Source organism: Palaemon carinicauda, chromosome 27, assembly GCF_036898095.1.
Source record: "Palaemon carinicauda isolate YSFRI2023 chromosome 27, ASM3689809v2, whole genome shotgun sequence".
NCBI lineage: Eukaryota > Metazoa > Arthropoda > Malacostraca > Decapoda > Palaemonidae > Palaemon > Palaemon carinicauda.
In genome coordinates, this window is record NC_090751.1 from 35252293 (window position 1) to 35277780 (window position 25488).

The following is a 25488-nucleotide window of genomic DNA, read 5'->3' on the forward strand; positions in this document are numbered from 1 at the left end:
AGGAATTTTAAACAAGCTTCTTACAACCTATTATATGCAAAGTGTGAAACAAGCTAATAACCCAGCAGTCACACGTATTGATGACTTGTTTAAAATTGTTAATAGATTCTGAGACAAAACTACTCGTGGCAAATATTTTAGAGCAGGAATGTCAAACTAATCCTTTCGAAAGCCAATTATGCACATTCTCGAGGGCCACCAAAAATTTGATTATTTGTTGGTAAGACAATTTTTTTGGGGGGGGTCATCCTAGTTTCTGAAAATACATTTGGTTTTATCTTAACACTTTAGTTACATTTACAGTTATAATTATAGTTTTAAAATATTAGTAATCTCGGGGGGGGGGCACATTTGGCCTGCAGGTCAGAAGTCTGACACTTCTAGTCTAGAGAAAACTAGATTTAACTAAAAAAAAGCTATGGGGAATAATTTTGATGATCTTTATAGCACATTTTCTCTAACATTAAAGTCCATAATCGGATTGTATTCTACTTGACAGGACACTTATAGAATAACTTTGATCAAATTCATTTTCATGACTACTCAACTGATTTTAAAGAATTTCATACCATTCTGCTTAATTTCGAAATTCATTGTACAAAAAATTACTGTCAATTGAACTAATTGTTGTTCCTTGTAGGCTAAATTTATCAAACTTAGAACAGTTTCCTTTAAGGCTAGTTTAACTGACTTCGTAGTAATATTCTGATCATCTCAAATTAACAAAAAACTAACAAAACCAAATGCTTTCAGAGCTTTACGCAAAATACTTCAAATACTCCAAATTACTAGAAATATACTGAAGAAATATATGGAAGAAATTTTCTTGCCATAAAAACCCATTCTTTAAATATTGACCATAATTATGGAGCTCTATAATAGAACTGAATAATGCTTCAAGAATTTAATCCAATCTTCAAAACTTTCATGAAGATCACAGTTTTAGTGTCGAAGAACTAAGATTACTCTCTTCTTGCGATGGGTTCTTTAATCCTGTGAAAAGAAAGCAAGTATTAGTTTTACATATGGATGGATATTTTACAACAATTTTCTGGACACCAATACAGCCAAAGACTTATAGCTTGTACTACTCGCTTATTCCAATAAAATCATTTGAACAAATACCAAGTCTTCAAACCCGCTAAATCAAATTTTCAGCTTACCACAATTACTCTAATAACCTTTACAAAAACCTTCGACCTATACGCTTAACCCCTCTATTTTTTGTCCAAATCCACTGAATTACATCCAACAGTCAGTTTTTCAGCGTTAAAAATTGCTATTCCATCCTATTTCAAACCATAATCCTGTTCCAATAAAAACAAAGGACAGCTATAATCTAAATCCATTGAACGTACACCTAATCAGTGTTAACATTTATATTCATCCAGTGAATAATCTACCATACTCAAATGATTTATTTAAGAGTCACCGTAATCATATGGTTTTACCAAATATACTGATTTATTGGATAAACCATGCATCCTCAAAGTATTCGATTTATCATACAAAAACTCTTGTCTTTGTTACTCTACCAATCACAAACCTTCCTATGTGTCATCGATAGTCCTCTCACACCAACTTGAAAATTCTCTACAGTAACAAACTTTTGGTTAACTTAAAAATTCAAATGCTTAGTTGTAATCTGCGATTGTTCTGATGTATAATTAATGGAACGACAACATCTTTACTAAGCAATAAACTAATTTGTGATCAGTGCTCCGAATTAAATGGCGCACAAGATTATGAAATGAAAACTGAAGGTTTATAGGTCACTCATGAATGGCAGAGGCAAGGGACAGACTTTGCCCTATCAGGCAGGACAATGCCTTTGAGACTAACCAAGCAAATTTATGATCAGCGTCAAAAGCCCCATCTCCAACGCAAGCTAGGACAAGGAGGGGCAGGCTGCTGATGACTAGGCAGATAGGCGCCCCCTAACGCCCCATCCGTAGGTCAAGGATGGTGAGGCTGCAACGACCAAAGAAAAATAGTTTGAGCGGGACCATCTAAAGTCTGGCGTTCACCAGTCAGGGATGTTACCATATTGCCCACCACAGTAACAATAAAGCAATTTACTTCGGATCACGGATCAAATATCAAAGACAGATACATCAATCTCCTTCAAAATGTACACCAGAGCGCAGACTTCAGCTGCGGCAGCTTATATCTCTAGCCTTCTGCTTGACCTTGACATTTAATTTGCGTGGATTTTCATACACTTACATATGAACGAAGTTTGAAGTGTGACAATGATGTCCAAACTTTTGGGTGATTACGTGAATTTGATATTTTGCTTTATAGTGACCTTTATGTTCCATAATCTATTAATTTCCAGCTTTTTACACAAGTTAATCCCTGCCAGTTTTCATACTCAACGTTTAAAGTTGTGGCCAGGAATCTGTTCACAAACAGTGGGTAAAACAACCTTCCAACTTCACTGGTGGAGCTAACAGTAGTCCTCATCCTACAGCCCGCTGGCAAGCCAGCCCCTACCTCACAAATTATCACACAAACTCTTTGGAATAATTTGTTAGATATTTGATTTAATTATCAATGGCGTAAGAAAACTACTACTGGTTTTCTCATCATACACATTACTCATGATTAAACTTTGCCCATATCTTTTGGAGTAGAAAGAATTTTTACTCTTACCTTAAATGAAGTCCTTGTAACCAAATGATCTTCAATGACTCAGTTATAAGCTCATCCGTAACTTGAGATTAAAACAGCACCTGTAAAATTCAAATTTATTAGCTACAAAAAATTAAGTCACTAAACAGCGATTCATTTATGGCTTATTCATACTTTTGGTGCAATGAATAGGAAAATCTAGCATTATCGTTTGAGCTATCTGAAAATTCCTTATAGAATCAATTCTAAAATATACGCTGATTATACACTATTCTATTTCCCAATAGAATCAGTTTATGAAGCTAAAAGAAAGATACAGGAAATTATGAATGACATTAAGGCTTGGATGTTAAAGCCCAAGCTCAATGAAGATAAAAGTAAATATATTATTTTTGGAAATTAATAAGATGTAAAAAGAATCTTATGCTTCCAAAAAGTTGGAATAGGTCAATCGATCATTGACCTAACAAAATCTGTCAGAAATCTTGGAGTAATCATGGGTGAGAATGACAATGAATGAACATAAATATGGTAAGAAATTGTAACTATCATAGAAACAGCATTTATTAGTAAATTCTTAAATGAAAAATCTATGGTCATACTCAATCACCACATTTAAGAAATTATTCCTGCAACTCACTGTTCTATGGCTTACCAAATTATAAGCTGAAGAAAATTCAAAGAGTACGAAACGAGCCGCTAGATTAATAAAAGGACTACACAATAGGGATAGAGTTACCCCTGCACTAGTTAAATTACACTGGCTGCCGGTAAAGGTGAGAATTGAATACGAGCTACTTACTAACGTTCAAGATACTAAACCAAAATACCTAAAAGAATGCCTGAACAAACTAGAACTAGAAACAAACGTTAATATAAGACATGAGTGACAAACAGGCTATCTGAACCAAGAACAAATAGTAAATTTGGTTAAAGAGCTTTTAGCTACTGTGCGCCTAGACATTATAATAAACCACCAACTGAAATGAAGGACCTAAAGGGAGCAATTGAATTTAAGAAGAAACTAAAGACAATACTTTTCACATGATCATATCATTTCGAAGATGCTACAATCAAAGAATTGTATAAGTTATACTGAAAATGTTTCGTTAGATGATTGATATGGACCCACCTGAGTAGTAGTTCACTCTACTTCAGTGGAGGATTGGATTTAAACCCAAAACAAGTAAACGAAACAAGTAGGAATTCCTCCTATCCCATGTAGCCTACTTTTTGTACTAATCTGCCATCAAAGACTAACTTTATAGGTGTTGTGTATAACAAAATTACATTTCACCTTTCTACATGTTCATGACAAATCTCTGAATTTAATGTTTATCTTATTACTTATTAGTTCATAGAGTTTAATATGACTTACTTCCCTTATGTCATCTATGATTAATAAACCAATAAATGGAGCAGTATTCAGCCCAAAGATCAAATGGAAACCATTATCCTATTCTTATTTAAAGCTAGGAAATTTAATATCTTCCATCACCAGCATATTTCCATATAACAAACATACAATTTGTGCCTGCATATTTGTTCATTCACAATTAAGGTTCATGATTTGCCCAACTAAAATCTCTAGGTTGTGACAGTGGGGGTACATAGGTGTATATACCAAGCTTTACATAACTACCTGTTCATAATTAGAACTTAGCAAATAAAATCCTTTCATCTTCAGTCAATGGCAAAGTAAAGGGACAGGCAATTTATATTTTTGTTCAACAAAGTGTTCCAGATTCTTTCAAATTATTTTATATTTAGGATTGAGGTTTTTAGTGAAATGTTAGTTTGAGCATTTAAACTATTGTTTGGGAAATTAATCGTCAGAAACTATTCAGCTCGTTAACGAAAACGAAAGATAGCATGTTACAATTTCTTCCTTAAACTTCAAACATTCCACTTATTTGCCTTATTATGCTTATCTAAATTTGATTACCCAAGTAGCAGTATACTTTAAACCCGACTTCTACTTAAAAAAAAAAAAAAAAAAAAAAAACTAAGAAAAATCTTAACCCAGTTTAGTTCAACTATCAATGTATGGGCTCTCAAAGTAATAACGTCCAAATAAATTTATTTCCCAAAGGCGGGGCCTTTGATACCCTTTAGCTCAATTCAAAATACTAGCAATATCGCTGCGATTTGTCCTGTCACGAAAATCAGAATGTCACTTAGTGGTAGGAGACTAAACGAACGGTCACTAAAATTCCACATTTGTTAAATCAAAGGAATTGTCAGTTAACAGACAGTACACTACGCCAATAAGATAAGGAAAGCTGCCTGTATATTTATATACAATATGTGTGCCTACATGTTTTGCCATTTAGATGACCAAAGTCACAAAAGCATAATGTTAATTTATACATTGAGGACAATTATGGCATTATTACTAACTTTATATTAAGAGATTAAAATTGAAAATAAAAAGTCGTTAAGTACAAATGAACTATATCCTTGGCCATCATAGGGCCCAATACTACACAGTACGCTCACCATTATGGTGCCTACTATAAGGCACAATACTACACAGTACGCCAACCATAAGGCACAATACACAGTATGCCCACCATAAGTATGCCCACCATAAGGCACAATACTACACAGTATGCCAACCATAAGGGTGCCCACTATAAGGCACAATACTACACAGTACGCCAACCATAAGGCACAATACACAGTATGCCCACCATAAGTATGCCCACCATAAGGCACAATACTACACAGTATGCCAACCATAAGGGTTGGCCCACCATAATGCACAATACACAGTATGCCCACCATAAGGGTGCCCACTATAAGGCGCAATGCTACACAGTATGCCAACCATAAGGGTTGGCCCACCATAAGATACAGTACATAGTATGACCACCATAAGGTTGCCCACTATAAGGCACAATACTACACAGTATGCCAACCATAAGGGTTGGCCCACTATATGGCACAGTACAGTATGCCCACCATAGGGGTTTCCCACTATAAGGCACAATACTGCACTATGTCCACTAATGTACAAGACCTAGCTGGGGTAGCAAGCTCCCAGATCCTCTTCACAGGTCACAAACCTTCATTATCGAACTATACGGAGGGGAGGGGCGGCCACGGACCTCCTTCCCAGGTCACAAACTAAAACTTAAAAACTCACTACTTTATAAATTAAATCCCAAATAACTACTTACGATTGACAGTTTGGTTTTGTCTACGAATATTTACAGTATAGTTACTGTAAAAAAGTGTGCTGGTCTTTAAAAGCTAACCTAGAATTCACACTTGGGACACTGAACTTGGGGATAACTAGTTTTTAAAAATTATTCACTACACTATAAGAGTGCCGTAATGCTTGAGCGTGAAACTTCACTATAGCATCCATAGAGCCATAAGTGCAGCTCCATTATTAACAACCACAACTAAAGGCAATGGGAGTTTAAGAAAACGGGGCTTTTGTTTCAGAACTGCCACGTCACTCAAGCATACAACCATGCCCAAATATGGTAATTTCAGTCATAGTAGGGGACGGAAGGAAGAGCTAGATACTAAAACTAATGGGTAATTCCATTGGTAGAAAGTGGAAGGATGGCTTGTGCGCAGGAAGTATGAAAGTTATTGCACAACAAGCAATGCCCAAAATCACGAACTATAACAGATACAAATTTTGTAAAAAGTAAAAAAGGGGAAATATTTCATGGGAAGAGCATTCAAAGTTTATTATTATTATTATTATTATTATTATTATGAGTCCCAAAGAATAGTGAAATTTTTCGCCACCCAAAATTTAAGAGGGTAAATTTATAGAACACGAGACATTTGAGAACTAAAACTTGCTACAGTAAAAACGTGCTTTCAACGAATTTGACCTTTATTTCCAATGCAATGGAACCCCATTCCCAAAGGACAAGTGGGAACCTGGAATTTTGGATGCGCGAGTATATGACTAAATGGGATTATTAAAGATTTATGTGTAGAACCTAACAAGCCCACTTAACCTAGTAAAGGCAAATTTTGCAAAGGCAAAGGCAAAGGCAAATTTTATTCTATCGACCCCTTCCGGAGTATGAGAATTACAAAATTACACATATATATTTTACACAAAAACTACAAAAAGAAGAGACCAATAGATTACAACTATATTTATGTACACATACTCAGTAAGTTCATAATTAACGCATAAAAGGTATTCTGACAAAGGAAAGTACATACATTGAAAAATAATACCAGAATAATGATAATCCTAGAAAGTATTAAATCTAAAATAAAGACATTATAAGGTTAACAAACCTTGCAAGTCTTTTCAGTTCTCTAGCATTACTTGTATTGAGGAGCAGACTGAATTTAAAAGTGGTAGGTCTTCTACAATAGTAGGGCTTTAGGTATCTCTTATTTCTCTAATCACAGGACAAACTAAAACAATGGTATTCATCCCCAACTTCAATGCCGTTGCATAGTGCAAGAGTGCTGATTCTCTTGCCTAGAATATCTTTCAGTTGCTACAGGAAGTTTGTGGGTACCACACCTATATTTACTAAGGGCAACAATTCTTTCTGGAATATCTAAATTTATAATATACTTTTCTTGGCCAAATTCTGTCTTAAAAAGTTTATAATTACTACACAATATATTTCTTTCTACTTCTGCATACCACTGTTGTCTATATCTTTGAGTTTCATTTCTAGGCTATTTATTATCCACGTGTGATTTAAATTTTCTGGATGCTCCCATATATTTGACATACCACATGAATCAAGGATAGTTTTAATTTTATGGATCCAACTAGACTTATACTCATTCGACTCTTATAGAATCCTAAGAAAACGATAAAAAACATTTGACAATTTAGACGCCTTTGATTTTACAATTCTCGACCAAAATCCAATCATCCGTTTGCAAATAGATATTTCAATTTTGAATCTGCCAAGATCCCCATATACCATGCAGTTTGCTGTTCGCTTGTTCACACAGAGCTGATTTTTCATGAACTTCTTGTGAAATGCTTCAACATGATCTAGTTTGTGGTAACCCCATATTTCACAACCGTAAGTCAAAATTGGTACAACTAGAGCATCGAATAGATCACAGTTGATATCAATGGGTAATTAAAGTTTTTTTACATTTAATTAACATACTAAATAATGCTCTACGTGCTTGAATGACTTTTCTTAATAGCTTTATCCATTTTACCATTATAATTGAACGTAGTACCAAGGTAAATATAATCATCTACAATTTCGATGCTCTCCTCACCATATTTAAAATTCGGGACATTTCTAACTTTTCCTCTAGAAAATACAACTACTTTAGTTTTTGAAACATTAATTTGAAGTTTCCAAGTATCACAATATTCTTTTACTTTGTTTAAGGCGTTTTGTAATTCCTTTGGAGATTCAGCCATTACAATAGTATCATCAGCATAAAGCAAAACAAATACGCAAAAACATTTCTATGTCAATACTACTTAATTTTTAATTTATTTCCCTTGAACACATATCCATCCCATTATAACCCCCGCTAAGAAAAGACTAAATCATTTAGGTAGATGGCAAAAAGTAATGGGGAAAGATTCTCACCTTGTCTTACACCTATGTTACATTCGAAAAAGTTAGAAATTTTGTGATTCTGCTTTACACATGATTTTGCATTATTATACATATTATATATGACAGCCATAACATTACCATTAATGCCATGTGAGATTACTTTTCCCCACAAGGACGACCTGTCAACCAAATCGAATGCTTTTCTGTAATCAACGAACAAACAGTATATTCTCTTTTTTCGATGTAGATAGAAATTAACAAGTGAATGCAATACAAAAATATGATCTAGAGTACTATATCCCTCCCTGAAACCAGCCTGCTCCTCACCAAGTTGACCAGTGCTGTCAATATAATCTGTCAACCTTTTATTGACACAAGCGGTAAAAAGCTTTGCTACACAGCTCAGTAGTGTGATACCCCTATAGTTATCTGGGTCGTCAGTGGATCCTTTTTTCTTAAATATGGGTTTTATTATCCCTATACACCAATAATATGGAACAACTGAGGAGATCAACACAATGTTAAAAATTTTGCATATAACATTTAGCATATCATGAGGGCAATTTTTAAGGAACTCATTTATGATATTATCAATACCACATGCTTTTCTACTCTTAAGTTTTCTTATTTGAATTTGTATCTCATCTACTGTAAAAACTATTTAATTCTTCGTTAACTAACTGGTTAATAATGCTTGGGTCGAAATTATCAGGGTGTTCACTATCATCAGGTTCAACATTACCTCGACTGAGTTTAGCAAAATAATCTCTAAATGTTTTAAGCGCAATTTTACAAATCAGCTCACTCTTATCAGTATTCTTTAACAAATCCCAATAATCCTTACTACTACTTTCTCAGATTTCTAACATTTCTATGAAATTTTTTTCTGAAAGATTTCTTAGCTTTATTAATTATTCTTATATGTTTTAGCTCTAGCTTTCAGTTCGTTTCTACCTTCATTTGTTTTGATTTTCTTAAGCCTGTTTTTTACTTTCATATATTCAGTTCTTTTACTAGAACAGTCTTTGTCAAACCATGGTTTGCTAACCTTTTTGCAATCCCCTGTTTTAGACTTATTTTGATAAACTTTTTTACAAATGCCAATGTGTTTAGCAGGGTCAATATATAATTTTCCTAAATCTTTTACAATTTCATCCATAATATTCTGGGTTACATTCAAAGGGTTCAGTGAATCTAATTTCTGGTGTAATAAATTAATATCTCTAGTACTGAATGCGTCCATATACTCATTTTTTATGTCATTTGTCCATTTTGTTTTAAGTTCTTCATATTCAGAATTATTCATATCATAGGTTTCCTTACTATCTAAATCTAAATTTTCCTCCTCCTGTATTTCCGGTGGTCTCATATTACAAGTCTCTTCCAACCGTAATACCATAGATAGGGCTGAGTGAGTATCTGACAGACACCTGTCATATTGCTCAACATTAAAATCCGTAATACTAATAAGTTTAGGAGAAACAATAAAATAGTCAATACAACTTTTACCATTAGCTGTTTAACAAGTGAAATCCCCCACGCCACTGTCCCCCCCAAACCTCCCGTTAACTACCTTAACGTCAAGCATTTTACACAGTTCAATTAAGTTACGACCATGGTTATTAGTAATAACATCACTGTTATAGCGATCTGTGCTAAGACCAAGAGTTTCTAATTCCCTTTTGGAGCTAAACAGACATTCATCAATAAAATCATTTAAATCGATATTTTGCAAAGGGTCGTCATCTATAAAGTCATTAAGTAAGCCTGTTCTTGAGTTAAAATCACCAGCTAATATAATTGGTAACTCATATTTTACATTCAAGTTCATAAGATCATCAGCAATAACATCAAAGATATTAGATGAACAATAAGGTGATCCCTCGTGTGGAATATACAAAGCACATATAATAATATCATTCTGTGTTTCCCTACAATGAAATCTTACACATAATAAGGAATCAGACACTGTCTTCGATCAATGTTACACTATTTCCCCTATCTCTTCTAATTAACATACAGATTCCATGTATACCTCCATACGGAAGTGTAATATCATTTTTTTTCTTAATAAAATGCGAGTACCCAGGAAACAAGTCATCGTCGATATAATAGCATTTAGTTTCAGATAAACAAATAAAATCAAAATCTTGTACAAATATCTCAAGTATACCAAATCTGGCTTTACTGTGTAGTCCATTAACATTCAAACTAGCTATCTTCAGCTCAGAGAATGACATTTTGCATAGCTTTTATCCAAGTTATCTTTGTTGCTATCAATTCCATTTCCACTGTCCTGTCTCGTTTCCGTATCCGTTCCATTTATGAAGGGGTCGCACTTATCCTATGTAAACTGTTAGAGTTAGGCCGTGACTGTTCATCTTATCTTCTTTCCATCCTATCTTATAAAGATCCTCAGGGGAATTTACCCTGACTCTTCTACAGTCCCCTCCACTTGCACTTTTTTCTACAGCAAAAATTGTACCATCCAAACTGTATGCCCGAGCAATTCCTTCGTCATTTTTAAGGGCTTGTAGCATTTTGTTTCGAAGGGGTGTAAGATCATCCGTGATGAAAACTTTCGGTCCTTGGCGTCTACGCAGTCCACTTTTGTTTTTCATAAGTAAAAGCTTGTCTTCGCGCCTTACAAACCTTACAATAATTGGTTTGGTCGCTCCTCTGCTCGGCAACCGGTGGGCAATACTTATATCTGCTCGTGTGAAGGTTTTCACAGGTGGTTCCCTATCGTCCTCAGGTTTAACAGCCTCATTCATGATGTTCACAGCTAGTGTGGTTGTATCTTCTTCATTATCTTCAGGGACACCATGAATTCTAATATTTTCCTTCCTGGAGTACTGCTCAAGAGCATCATGATTATATGCATTCCCCTGTATGTTCTTTTTCATTTTTTCTGTCTGTTTGCTTGTTGAAAAGAATAAGGGGGCCTAATGCGTGAACAACAGCAGTGACAATGTCGTTAATGCATTGTTTTGGCATTCCATCTGCTTCTCTGTCTGGGATTCTCTGCATAGCATCATCCACCAAGCCTGTCAGAGAGGTAAGTTCAGGTTTTGGTTCCTCATTGATATGGGCGATTGCAGTCTTCAAAGCTTTAATTAATTCAGACATTCATTTTCTCGATATCACCATCTTCTAAATCCTTCACCTCAGCTATTCTATCGAGGGCATCCATTTTATGAGACTACTACGCTTAGGAGTGAGAAATATTTTCTGTACGTTTTCTATGAATATTTATATTTGAAAATGGGCTTTAGGTGCGATATTGAGCAGCAGTAAACAACTGTTACCATGGTAACCGGGGAAAAAAATCGAAAAGGGAGTATGGCAGTGAAGTTTTCTTTGACTCATAAAACGCACAAAGAACAAATAGCACTCCACAGATCACTATTGCCACTCAATCCCGGCACTTCAATGCACATGCACAGCAATTATAAAAGCAAAATAACAGCTATATCTCACTTAAATCACACCCAAGTCAGGAGCTCTTTGTTTACGTACAGGTCTCTTCTTCTTCTAGTAGTTCCCAGATCGACCCCTGGCCGGGGGGAAAGCCCCCTGGGACCCCCTTCCCAGGTCATAGCCCCTAGCAAGAGACCAAGCCTCCGGATCACCCTAGCCAGGTCACAAACTAAGTAATTCACAAATCCTTACCTTATGATAAAGCAAATCACAATTCCTTATGATTGAGAGCACCTTTTTTTTTTAATCTTTACAGAAACGTTGTATTAGTAAAGTTTGTCCCGAGTATTTCTTTAATACAAAAATTCAAAATAGATTGTACTTTTCTCTTGTCCCTTGTCACTACAGGTGCAGGGGTTCCTGTTTAGCAGATTCTACAAATGGCTCCACAGCACTTCACTCTTAAGAATTGAATTATGTCTGAGCACATTCAACCACTAGTGGAATACCACCACTAGAAAAATAAATTCATAACCAACATTGCACTGCACAACTGCACAAAACAGTGAAATTTTTGTCAAAAAGACACCATAAGGGCTACAATAAAACTAAATGCCGGCGTTCCTTCATTATTCGAAGTAATCTGTCAAACACTGATCCCAGTGGACGTTAACGTAACTACTCCGCTGAAATCCTAGTAAAACTTAGTTTTCGACTTTAGTCCTTCTCATTGGTTATGAAACCATTACGTTATGTCACAGCTCAGTCAAACTAATTCTAATTGGAACTGTTTGCATTTTGAAAGTTAAAGGGCTCTTTTAAAAGTAAATATTGCCGCAGAGGAAACTTCTCTCCTGACTCAAAAAATAGAGATGGAAAAAATAATTTAATTGCACTTTGTTCCATTGCTCAAAAACAACACTTAATATCTTCTCACATGCTCTTTAAATAGTTGATAATTTTGTTTTAAATAGAGAGCAATATGCGTCTTAAGTTTAACCAAAGATCTCAATATTTTGTGCAATTTTAAATTTTCATGGATTTATTATATGTCAAGAAAATGTATAAATTAAGAGTTTAACCATTATATATTCGCTAGTAAATTACCCACCCAAAAACCCAATCCTGCAAAAAACCTGATTCCCACTGGGCGTCCCCCATTAGTTCTAAAATTTAATAATTTCCAGATTTTTACAGAAGTTAATCCCTGCAAGTTTCATTACTCAAGTTTTAAAATTGTGGCCAGGAATCTGTTCACAAACACTAACAGTGGGTAAAACATAACCTAACAACTTCATTGGCGGAGCTAACAGTAATCCTAATCCTACAGCCCACTGGCAAGCCAAATTCTACCTCTCATTTATCACACAGTCACTTTGGAATCAGGAGTTAGACATTTGATTTTAATTGTCAATGGCGCTAGCAAAGTACTACTGGCTTTGTTATCATACACATTACTCATGATTAAACTATTTGTCCATTATCTTTTTGCGTAAAAAGATTTTTTGCTCTTACCTTAAATGAAGTCCTTGCAACCAAATTATCTTCAACGATGCAGTTGGAACCTCGTCCGTAACTTGAGATTAAAACAGCACCTGTAAAATTCAAATTTATTAGCTACATACAAAATTAAAGTCATTGAACATTAATTTATGACTTATCCATACTTGTGGTGCAATGAATAGGAAAATCCAGCATTATCGTTTGAGCTATTTGAAAATTCCTTATAGAATTCCTGCCATCCCATGTAGCCTCCATTCTGTACAAATCTGCCATCATAGACTAACTTTATAGCTGTGTATAACAAAATTATATTTCACCTTTCTGCATGTTCATGACTTAAATCTGAATTTAATGTTTACCTTATTACTTGAGTTAATCGAGTCTTAATATGATTATCTTGCTTCCTTTAAGTCATCTATGATTGATAAACCAATAAATTGAGCATTATTCAGCCCAAAGAGCAAATGGAAACCATTATCCTATTCTTAGTTAAAACTAGGAAATTTTAGATCTTCAATCACAAGCATATTTCCATATAACAAACATCTACAATTTGTGCCTGCATATTTGTTCATTCACAATTAAGGTTCATGATTTGCCCAACTAAAATCTAGGTTGGGAGAGTGGGGGCACATAGGTGTATGTACCAAACAAAACTACCTGTTCATAATTAGAACTTACCAAAGAAAACCCTTTCATCTTCAGTCAATGGCAAAGTAAAGGGACAGGCAATTTATATCTTTGTTCAACAGTGTTTTAGATTCTTCCAAAGGCCAATTATTTTAGATTTAGGATTGAGGTTTTTAGTGGAAAGTAAGTTTCAGCATTTAAACTATTGTTTGGGAAATTAGGTTGTCAGAAACTATTCCGCTTGTTAACTTTTATACGAAAGATGGCATGTAAAAATTTCTTCCTTAAACTTTAAAATATTGCACTTATTTGCCTCATTATGCTTATCTAAATTTGATTATTTTAGTATACTTTAAACCAGACTTTAATTAAAAAAAAAACTGGGAAAAATCCTATCCAGTTTAGTTCAACTATCAGCGCTTGGGCTCTCAAAGTAATAACGTCCAAATTAATTTATTTCCCAAAGGCGGGGCCTTTGATACCCTTTAGCTCAATTCAGAATACTAGCAATATCGCTGCGATTTGTCCTGTCACGAAAATCAGAATGTCACTTAGTGGTAGGAGACGAAACGAACGGTCACTAAACTTCCACGGGTTAAATCAAAGGAATTGTCAGTTAAAAGACAGTACACTTCGCCAATAAGATAAGGAAATATGCCTGCATATTTATATACATGTGTGCCTATATGTTTTGCCATTTAGATAACCAGTGTCACAGAAGCCTAATGTTAATTCATACATTGAGGACAATTATGGCATTATTACCAACTTATTAAAATTTAAAATAAAAAGTCGTTAAGTACAATTGAACTTTATCCTTGGCCATCAAAGAGCCCAATACTACACAGTACGCTCACCATTAGGGTGCCCACTACAAGGCACAAGGCACAATACTACACAGTATGCCAACCATAAGGGTTGGCCCACTATATAGCACAATACACAGTATGCACACCATAAAGGTGCCCACTATAAGGCACAATACTACACTATGTCCATTAAGGTACAAGACCTAGCTGGGGTAGCAAGCTCCCAGATTCCCTTCACAGGTTACAAACCTTCCTTATCAAACTATACAGAGGGGAGGGGCGGCCACGGACCTCCTTCCCAGGTTACAAACTAAAACTTAAAAACTCCCTACATTATAAATTAAATCCCAAATAATTACTCACGATTGACAGTGGTTTTGTCTACGAATCTTTACAGTATAGTTACTGTACAAAAGTGTGCTGGTCTCAAGCTAACCTAGAATTCACACTTGGGACACTAAACATGGGGATGATGAATTTTTATAAAATTATTCACTACACTATAAGAGTGCCGTAATGCTTGAGCGTGAAACTTCACTATAGCATCCATAGAGCCATAAGTGCAGCTCCATAATTAACAACCACAACTAAAGGCAATGGGAGTTTAAGAAAACGGGGCTTTTGTTTCAGAACTTTCTACATCACTCAAGCATACAACCATGCCCAAATATGGAAATTTCAGTCATATAGTAGGGGACGGAAGGAAGAGCTAGATACTAAAACTAATGGGTAATTCCATTGGTAGAAAGTGGAAGGATGGCTTGTGCGCAGGAAGTATGAAAGTTATTGCACAACAAGCAATACCCAAAAGCACGAACTATAACCGATACAAATTTTGTAAAAAGTAAAAAAGGCGAAATATTTCATGGGAAGAGCATTCCAAGCGGTTTTTTTTTTTCTTAATTATTAAAGAGTCCCAAAGAATAGTGAAATTTTTCCCACCCAAAATTTAAGAGGGTAAATTTATAGAAAACACGGGACATTTGAGAACTAAAACTTGCTACAGTAAAAACATGCTTTCAACGAATTTGACCTTTATTTCCAATGCAAATGAGCCTTACTACAGTTATGGAACCCCCTTCCCAAAGGGGAAGTGGGAACCTGGAATTTTGGGTGCGCGAATATACGACTAAATGAGATTATTAAAGAGATGCAAGTGTAGAACTTAACAAGCCCACTTAACCTAGTAATTCCCAGGTCGACCCCTAGGACCCCCTTCCCAGGTCATAGCCCCTAGCAGGAGACCAAGCCCCCGGATCACCCTAACCAGGTCACAAACTAAGAAATTCACAAATCCTTACATTATGATAAAGCAAATCACAAATAATTCCTTATGATTGAGAGCACCTTTTTTGGCAATCTTTACAGAAGCGTTGTATTAGTAAAGTATGTCCCGTGTATTTCTTTGATACAAAATTTCAAAATAAATTTTACTTTTCTCGTCCCTTGTCACTACATGTACGTACAAACGTTCCTGTTTAGCAGATTCTACAAATGGCTCCACAGCACTTCACTCTTCCTTAAGAATTGAATTATGTCTGAGCACATTCAACCACTACTATGAGATTCAGGGACTAACTTTTCGCAATAATTTTCTATCTATGAATTTCATAAATATAACGCTTCTTCAGAATGCACATTATATCTACACAAATTTTGACTTTTCTGCATTACGTAGGTTGAATAAATTTGGTAGTTATAATGTAAAAGTGACTTTTTGAAAACGGGCCAACTTGCTCAGAGAAAAGGTTTCGAACGCACTCGTTACTAACTTACGACGGCATTTCTACCCTCTTTCTCGATCGATGATTGGCTATACGTAACGAAGGCTATACCTCTGCCAACAATGACACAAAAGTTTAAATAAAAGCAAAGCAGTACACCTTTATGAACTCTGAAACTTCTCCACTGATAATTGTCATAATGGACAAAACAACAAAATATGTTAATAGATACAAAAACACTTAGAATATCAGTGTAACTCCCAAAATAAGTTTCCTAAGAAATTACAGTCTACTTTATAGGTCACAATCAGATTGACAAGGTGTAGGGAATAGTTGGTAATTATCAAAAACGTAGTAGACAAGCTTTATTTGATAACTGCTATATCCAATGTCAAGCAATTTTTATTCATTGTCTATCTACCAACCTATTTACTGTAAAGAAAAAAAAAAAATAGCCGGTACCGTATGTTGGCTTTAAACCTTCACCAATAATTATCATCAAAATGATTACTTCACGAGGCTCCACCCACTTTGGCCTGGTTATAATTCAGGATAACACTGAAGGCTATCATTGACATTGTTGGATCAGAAAATTTAAATTCTGGCTATAAAAACTCATTTCTTGAGTAGTTTTTAGAAGTGCTAAATGATCCTCAAGGATCCCAGCAGTTGGCCTAAACGTTTAATTCATGTATACTACTGTTGCGGCACTACAGCTACAGTAGTATTACTACGCTAGCACATACCCCACCCACATTTATGTATCGTTCCGCCATTCATAAAGTCTGTCATGTTTTTTCACTGTGCAATAAGCCATGGCCTCCTCAGAAATTAAGTTTAACATTAGATGATACGTTATTTCATTAAGCTGACCAATTATGGCAACTGGGTATGTTATTGCCGATGTTGAAGCTAAAGATAAAGTATGGTATCATTCCTTCATTGCATTATCTTTACTTGTTTTTCTACATGTAATTATTTCAAAGGATACATGAATTATGTTCACTTTACTTCTATAAATTCCCATTATATGTACAAATAAAACTCTTAAAACTATTCCTGATTAATTTAAAAAATGCAGTCATGCCCAAAACATAGCCAACACTGTCGTACGGCCTAAGAAGAAAAAAATTATATCGGATGATCCGTTGGTCTGATGGAGAGTTTAGCACAATTCTTATTTTAACAAAAATAGTTATATAAAGACTATTTACATACAATCTCTTTCTTTCTCTCTCTTGGTGGCATAGTGAATAGTTAATGGAAATGTTCAAAAGCCTGAATGACATTACAAGTATTATAATCATGTTACGCTAAACACAAATCAGACCATAAACATTAGATTTAAACTAGAAACTTGAAAAATTACCTATTCAGGCTATAGTAAATATGGCCACGGGCTTTCTCTTGACTGTATAAAGTTGGAAGTCGTAAGACAAATGCAGTTTTGCATCCACTGGGGCAATTCCAAATCCTGTCAGCCTTTCTTGACTGATATGGGTTTCAGAGCAGATAGAACAAGGTGAATGGGTGTCTGGTGGATGGGCGGGGCAAAATTTTGTCAAAAGGTGTTTACATTGCTTACGTAATGAATGTTTTCGACTCTTGGCTCGTTATCACTGGCCATGGCGTCGGCGCGATCATTTTTACTCTATGAAAATTAAAACTATCGGGTTTAGGTTATTGATAATGCTGACAAAATTTGTGTGGGGTTGTAAAATATACTTATGTCAACTTTCAGCTACATCCGATGCTTTGATAAGGAGAAAAGTCCAAAAAAACCGTGTTACAGAGGCCCTGAATCTCATAGTAGTGGAATACCACCACTAAAAATAAATTCATAACCAACATTGCACTGCACAACTGCACACAACAGTATGAAATTTGTTTTTGTCAAAAAGACGCTGTAAGGGCCTTTCACTGCCTTTTCCAAGGCTACAATAAAACTAAATGCCGGCGCTCCATTATTCAAAGTAATCAGTCAAACACTGATCCCAGTGGACGTTAACGTAACTACTCCGCTGAAATCCTAGTAAAACTTAAGTTTTCGACTTTAGTCCTTCTCATTGGTTACGAAACCATTACGTTATGTCACAGCTCAGTCAAACTAGTTCTAATTGGAACTGTTTGCATTTTGAAAGTTAAAGGGCTCATTAAATGTAAATATTGCCGCAGAGGAAACTTCACTCCTGACTCAAAAAATCGAGTTGGAAAAAAAACTAATTTAATTGCACTTTGTTCCATTGCTCAAAAACAACACTTAATATCTTCTCACATAATCTTTCTAAATAGGTGATCATTTTTTTTTTTTAAATCGAGAGCAATATGCGTAAGTTTAACCAAAGATCAATATTGTGCAATTTTCATGGATTTATTATAAGTCAAGAGAATGTATAGATTAAGAGTTTAACCATTATATATTCGCTGGTAAATTACCCACCCAAAAACCCAATCCTGCAAAAAAACCTGGTTCCCACTGGGCCTCCCCCATTACCGTTCCAAAATTTAATAATTACCTGATTTTTACAAAAGTTAATCCTGCAAGTTTCATTACTCAACGTTTTAAAATGTGGCCAGGAATCTGTTCACAAACACTAACAGTGGGTAAAACATAACCTAACAACTTCATTGGCAGAGCTAACAACAGTAGTCCTAATCCTACAGCCCACTGGCAAGCCAAATTCTACCTCTCATTTATCAGTCACTTTGGAATCATGAGTTAAGATATATTTGATTGTAATTGTCAATGGCGTAAACAAACTACTACTGGCTTTGTTCTCATACACATTACTCATGATTAAACTATTTGTCCATTATCTTTTTGCGTAAAAAGATTTTTTGCTCTTACCTTAAATGAAGTCCTTGCAACCAAATGATCTTCGACGATGCAGTTGGAAGCTCGTCCGTAACTTGAGATTAAAACAGCACCTGTAAAACTCAAATTTATTAGCTACATAGAAAATTAAAGTCATTAAACATTCATTCATGACTTATCCATACTTGTGGTGCAATGAATAGTAAAATCCGGCATTATAGTTTGAGCTATTTGAAAATTCCTTATAGAATTCCTGCCATCCCATGTAGCCTCCATTCTGTACAAATCTGCCATCATAGACTAACTTTATAGCTGTGTATAACAAAATTATATTTCACCTTTCTGCATGTTCATGACTTTAATCTGAATTTAATGTTTACCTTATTACTTAAGTTCATCGAGTTTAATATGATTATCTTGCTTCCCTTAAGTCATCTATGATTGATAAACCAGTAAATTGAGCAGTATTCAGCGCAAAGAGCAAATGGAAACCATTATCCTATTCTTATTTAAAACTAGGAAATTTTAGATCTATCACCAGCATATTTCCATATAACAAACATCTACCATTTGTACCTGCATATTTGTTCATTCACAATTAAGGTTCATGATTTGCCCAACTAAAATCTCACGGCTGTGAGAGTGGGGGTACATCTGTGTATATCCTATACATGACATAACTACCTGTTCATAATTAGAACTAACCAAATAAAATCCTTTCATCTACAATCAATGGCAAAGTAACAGGCAATTTACATTTTTGTTCAACTAAGTGTTATAGATTCTTTCAAATGCCAATTATTTCATATTTAGGATTGAGGTTTTTAGTGGAATGTAAGTTTGAGCATTTAAACTATTGTTTGGGAAATTAGGTTGTCAGAAACTATTCCGCTCGTTAACGAAAACTAAAGATGGCATGTAACAATTTCCTCCTTAAACTTCAAACATTCCACTTAATTTGCCTTATTATGCTTATCTAAATTTGATTACCCAAGTAGCAGTATACTTAAAACTATCAATGTATATTCTCTCAAAGTAATAACTTCCAAATTAATTTATTTCCCAAAGGCAAGGCCTTTGATACCCTTTAGCTCATTTCATGTCCTGTCACGAAAATCAGAATGTCACTTAGTGGTAGGAGACGGAACGAGCGGTCACTAAACTTCCACATTTGTTAAATCAAAGGAATTGTCAGTAAACAGAAGTACACTTCGCCAATAAGATTAGGAAAGAAGCCTGCACATTTATATACAATGTGTGCCTACATGTTTTGCCATTTAGATAACCAAAGTCAAAAGCACAATGTTAATGTATACATTGAGGACAATTATGGCATTATTACTCACTAAATATTAAGAGATTAAAATTGAAAATAAGTACAAATGAACTATATCCTTAGACTTCATCATAGGGCCCAATACTACACAGTATGGCCACCATATGAGTGCCCACCATCAGGCACAATACTAAACAGTACGCTCACCATTAGGGTACCCACTAAAAGGCACAATACTACACAGTATGTTCACTATAAGGTACAAGACCTAGCTGGGGTAGCAAGCCCCCAGATCCCCTTAACAGGTCACAAGCTCTCTATTTACTCCAGAATAATGCAATCCTGCAGTTTTCATCTTCTAGCACAGTAATTAGGTTATCTAAATTCTGGGAAAGCAATAATTAGCAAGATATGTTGAGGAAGGGGGGAGGGGTTATAAAAAGAAAATAGCTCTGCTCCCTCACCAAACGACTTGGAACTGACATGTCAACAAAGTCAACGAAACAGGATTCGAGATGCCAGCGTACATTTGATATACTGTATAACCAAAATATACTTAATCAAAAATTGAGTGATTACTCAAGTGTCACTATTGGTAAACAGCATATTTTATGGAGAAGAGTAATTAATCCATCTTAACTAAGCATATTTTGAATATACAGTATATCAAATGTACGCTGGCATCACGAATTCTGTTTGGTTGACTGTTGACATGTCAGTTCAGAGTCATTTAGTGAGGAAACCGAGCTATTTTCTTTTTATAACCCCTTCCCCCTTCCTCAACATATCTTACTAATCATTGCTTTCCCAGAATTTAAATAACCACCTAATTACTGTGCAAGATGAAAAATGCAGGATTGCATTATTTTGGAGTAAATGGAAAGCGTGGTGTTGTAAACTATTACCTTTTAAATTTAATGTGAAATGCTAGAAGTAATTTATTAGTGGGTAGATATATCTAATTTCTAGCAAACCATATATTTTCCCTACAAGCCATCTCTTGACTTAGGCATTTCTGACACTGATTACGGGTGGTTTATTTCTGACACTGATTATTGGGGCAAACCACCCCTCTTGAGTTTTTGGACCCCTTGTATAAAGATAATTATGGAGGACCCCAGTGGAGAACCGGGCTTTTATGGGAGGGGAATTGCATTACAAAAAAAAAAATGCCGCAATTATAATAGTCAGAAATATAAAGTAAACTATACTAGTTGGAAAAACATACCTCATGAAAGAGGCTGAAAATTGAAAGTATAGTTCTGGGTAACAATAGCTATACACTGAACGGAGAGCGTTTCCATCCTAATTGCAAGCAGATTAAATTACACTAAATTTCTAAAGATTTTACCAACCTAGTTCTCTTCTGGAGAAGTCTATGTGATGGTAACTCAAACTGAAGGGTAGGGTGGAAAATACAGGAACTTCAGCATAAATATTTAAGAGCTAACGGTTAAAAAGGCCGGGTAATGATTAAGTCGTACAAAAAGAAAGGCTGGTCAAAGAATGCAAGCAATGCATGCGCAGTTACCGAAATAAGTCACCAGTCTCTCAGATGGAAACTATGGACTGTTAAATTTAAGTGTCTTCAAATTTTAATCGACCGATATGCAAGTTATAATGCCCCAGTTCCCATGATAAATACCAATCTAGCCTGCAGTCGTTAATTTCTTAGGGAAATTCAGTTTCACTAGTAATTAAAGTTTCATAAACCGATTAGTGTTTTGATAGAATTTTCAAAGAAATATCAAGCCGAAGACTAATGATAAATCTAGATTAGAGTGAAATGGGTAATTGGTAATTTTAGTCATCGACAGAATATCAAAAGCCGTAGGAACACTAGCAATCCCAATCTAAACTGCAGTAAATTTAAAATTCAAAATTTAAATTAATTAAAATGCAAGGCTACCTAGTAGATGGTGTAAGTAACACTTAAGAAATCTTACAGCAGTCCCTCTGTGCCAGATGGACCAAAGCTATCTAAATAGTGCAAGAGACCATACTGTAAAAAATCTAAAAAAAAACTTGAAAGAATCCGTAATAAATTAGTAAAGCTTCAAATACGGAATAAGGCGTCGCTGATAGGAGCTTTAAATGTGAAAGCTACTCTATATAAATTTTAAAACTACTTAAAACACCTTATAATTCTTGAACCAAATTTAAGATCTGTAGCGCCCAACTGCTGCTCAGAACACTTATACCTGGATTTTCACCCGATATATAAAAAATATACTCTAACTAGGCTAAACACAGTCAATTCAATGAAAACCTCTCACGACCACAGTACGTCGGACTGGCTACGATAAAAATTCTAAGACCGCATAACCACAAAGTAGTAATAGTTAACTCATACACTTTCAAACCTATAAATAAACCCAATAAGGAAACCATGTATTCTCAAACCTGTTTATAATTCTAGGAACACAACGTTGTATGTAATAAATCATAACATTCCACGATATGGCAATATAACATTCCCGAGTAATACACAAATGGACTTTACTTCAAATTCTAGTCTCATTAACTTTAACAAATTTTTCACAAATGAGACCCAAGAACAAACACAAGAACTCACCTTTGCTGAAGAGTAGTTAACAGACACAGCACTAACACCAAAAAGACCAAAGCAATTTAAGCAACACAAAAACTGCCGTGGTAGTGACGTCTTGCGTTCACACGGATGCCAAAATAATAAACTAAACACCCACAAATGGAGTCAGCTTTATCGTCCTTGCTAATCTGTGGCGCCATCTGCTACTAAGTTTAAGAACCCATAGATATAGTTTTTATGATCAATGGCATAACCTTCCAAGAAAACACTGGATAAAAAACAAATTTCTATTGATCCACAATTCCATGAAACTGACTTTGCAATAGATAAGTATATGAAATATTTGATCAAGTAGAGGAAATGTTTGATTAGCCTATAGTACGCGACTTTACTCATTGACCAACGTTTATTGGCAATCTCTTTCTGTTTTCGAATTTATCGATTTATTTGATTTTACTTAAATTGTATGTCTTAAGTGAGTGTTTGGGATGTTCTAGTTATGTTTTAATAGCATTAATTTTGCACCCTCTGCAGCCTGGGATTGGGCCACCATTTGGGAAAATGGTAGAAAAATAGTTTTTAAAAAATATCGCTACTTTTTTTTTTAATTTTGTACCTCCAGAGCCCGAATATCACGCAGTATTTTTTCCGGAATATGAAGAGACAGTTAACCAATCAGTGATTCCATTATATGGAAAACGTTTTCATTGAAGAAATGCTTCATTTGTGATGGACAGCTTTCTCGGGGTGAGACTAGAGATGTTTAAGACAGGTGTAAGGACATTAATAGCCTAGACTATATCATCAAATGGGAAAAATGAAAGCCTGAAATGTGTAAAAGTGCACGAAAAAAAGTAAGAAATTGTATATGAAATGGGTGTTGAAATTCTCCAGGCAAGACAGAAAACTTCTTAAGTGCCTTCAGCATCTCTGAGGAGCTTAGAGTCAGATTTTTATTTTGTTCATGGCTCATTATATGAGCTTCTGAAAATAAGTCGAGTGATCTGGGCATCGTATAAAGATACTTCATGTTAAGGACACTGAAAAATGATAAGGAGTGGGGTAAAATAATACGTACTGTAATTGCATGTGTAATGTAGTTGATTTAGTTGTTGGTAATGCAAGATACCATTCAGCATGCATAAAAAAAATCTTACTGTGCATTTTCTGGTATGAAACGTGATCATCCTAAATGCTCTACAGTTTTAGTAACAATGACTCATGCTTTTAACTACCTGCAGAAAAATCGAGAAGAATGCTAATTTACTTACGTGAAATTTTTAGGGATATGAGGATGAACTACCAACTGATAAAACCAAAAAAACTGAACTGACTGATGTGGATAAGACATTGTTTCTGTGAACAGTGGTATGTTTCAGTGACACAGGGAACAAAAGTCTTAATGATGCTTGGTATGAAAAACAAAATAGTCATGACAAAAAAGAAGAGCGCCTTGATTATACAGTAAATACAGACTCATAAAGGTAACTATGGTACAAACTATCATTGTCCACCAACAGAAAATTTCTTTACTGACTTTGAGTCACTTATTCCAGATACCCTCAACTACCTTGTTAAAACTGTTGGCATAAAAAACAAAGCAAGAAAGGAAATAAAAGAAAATGAGAAATGAAGTGTACAGTAATTTCCTATGCTATCCTAACAGAAGTTAGACCAAGCTCTTTAATATCCAATCTACAAATAGGTCAATCCGTATATGATTATTACCATTACTAGCTAAGCTACAACCCTACTTCGGAAAAAAACAGGATGCTATAAGCCTTAAGCCTCCAGCAAGGAAAATACCCAGTGAGAAAAGGAAATAGGGAAACGATATAATAGTGTGCCTGTGTGTACCCTCAAGCAAGGGAACTCTACCCCAAGGCTGTGGAAGACCATGGGACAGAGGCTATGGCACTACCCAAGAATAGAGATCAATGATTTGATTTTGGAGTGTTCTCCTAGGAAAGCTGCTTACCAAAGCTAAAGAGTCTCTTCTATCTTTACAAAGTGGACAGAAGCCACTGAACAATTACAGTGTAGTAGTTAACCCATTGAGTGAAGAGGAATTTTTCAGTTATCTTACTGTTGTCAGGTGTATGAGGAAAGAGGAGAATGTGTAAATGTGTATATATAAGCAAAGGAAAAATGAGCTGTAACGAAATGGATCCAATGTATTAATATATATATATATATATATATATATATATATATATATATATATATATATATATATATATATATATATATATATATATATAGTTATTATTATTATTACTTGCTAAACTACAACTCTAGTTGGAAAAACCGGATGCTATAAGCCCAGGGGCTCCAACAGGGAAAATAGCCCAGTGAGGAAAGGAAAGAAGGAAAAAGGAAATATTTCAAGAGCAGTAACATTAAAATAAATATTTCTCAAATAAACTATAAAAAAAATTAACAAATAAGAAGAGAAATCAGATAGAATAGTGTCCCCGAGTGTACCCTCAAGCAAGAGAACTCTAACCCAAGACAGTGGAAGATCATGGTACAGAGACTATGGCACAACCCAAGACTAGAGAAAAATGGATTGATTTCGGAGTGTCCTTCTCC

At 35.0% G+C, this 25488-nt stretch overlaps 1 long non-coding RNA gene across 1 annotated transcript; it reads right to left on the bottom strand.

Moving 5' to 3' along the window:
- LOC137620679 (uncharacterized) lies at window positions 1-22975 on the bottom strand. Its single transcript, XR_011040094.1, has 5 exons — window positions 22921-22975; window positions 19103-19182; window positions 13104-13183; window positions 2656-2735; window positions 1-993 (listed from the first exon to the last, which is right to left on the bottom strand). It is a non-coding gene; the product is annotated as an uncharacterized lncRNA (long non-coding RNA).
- Window positions 22976-25488: the final 2513 nt, after the last annotated feature.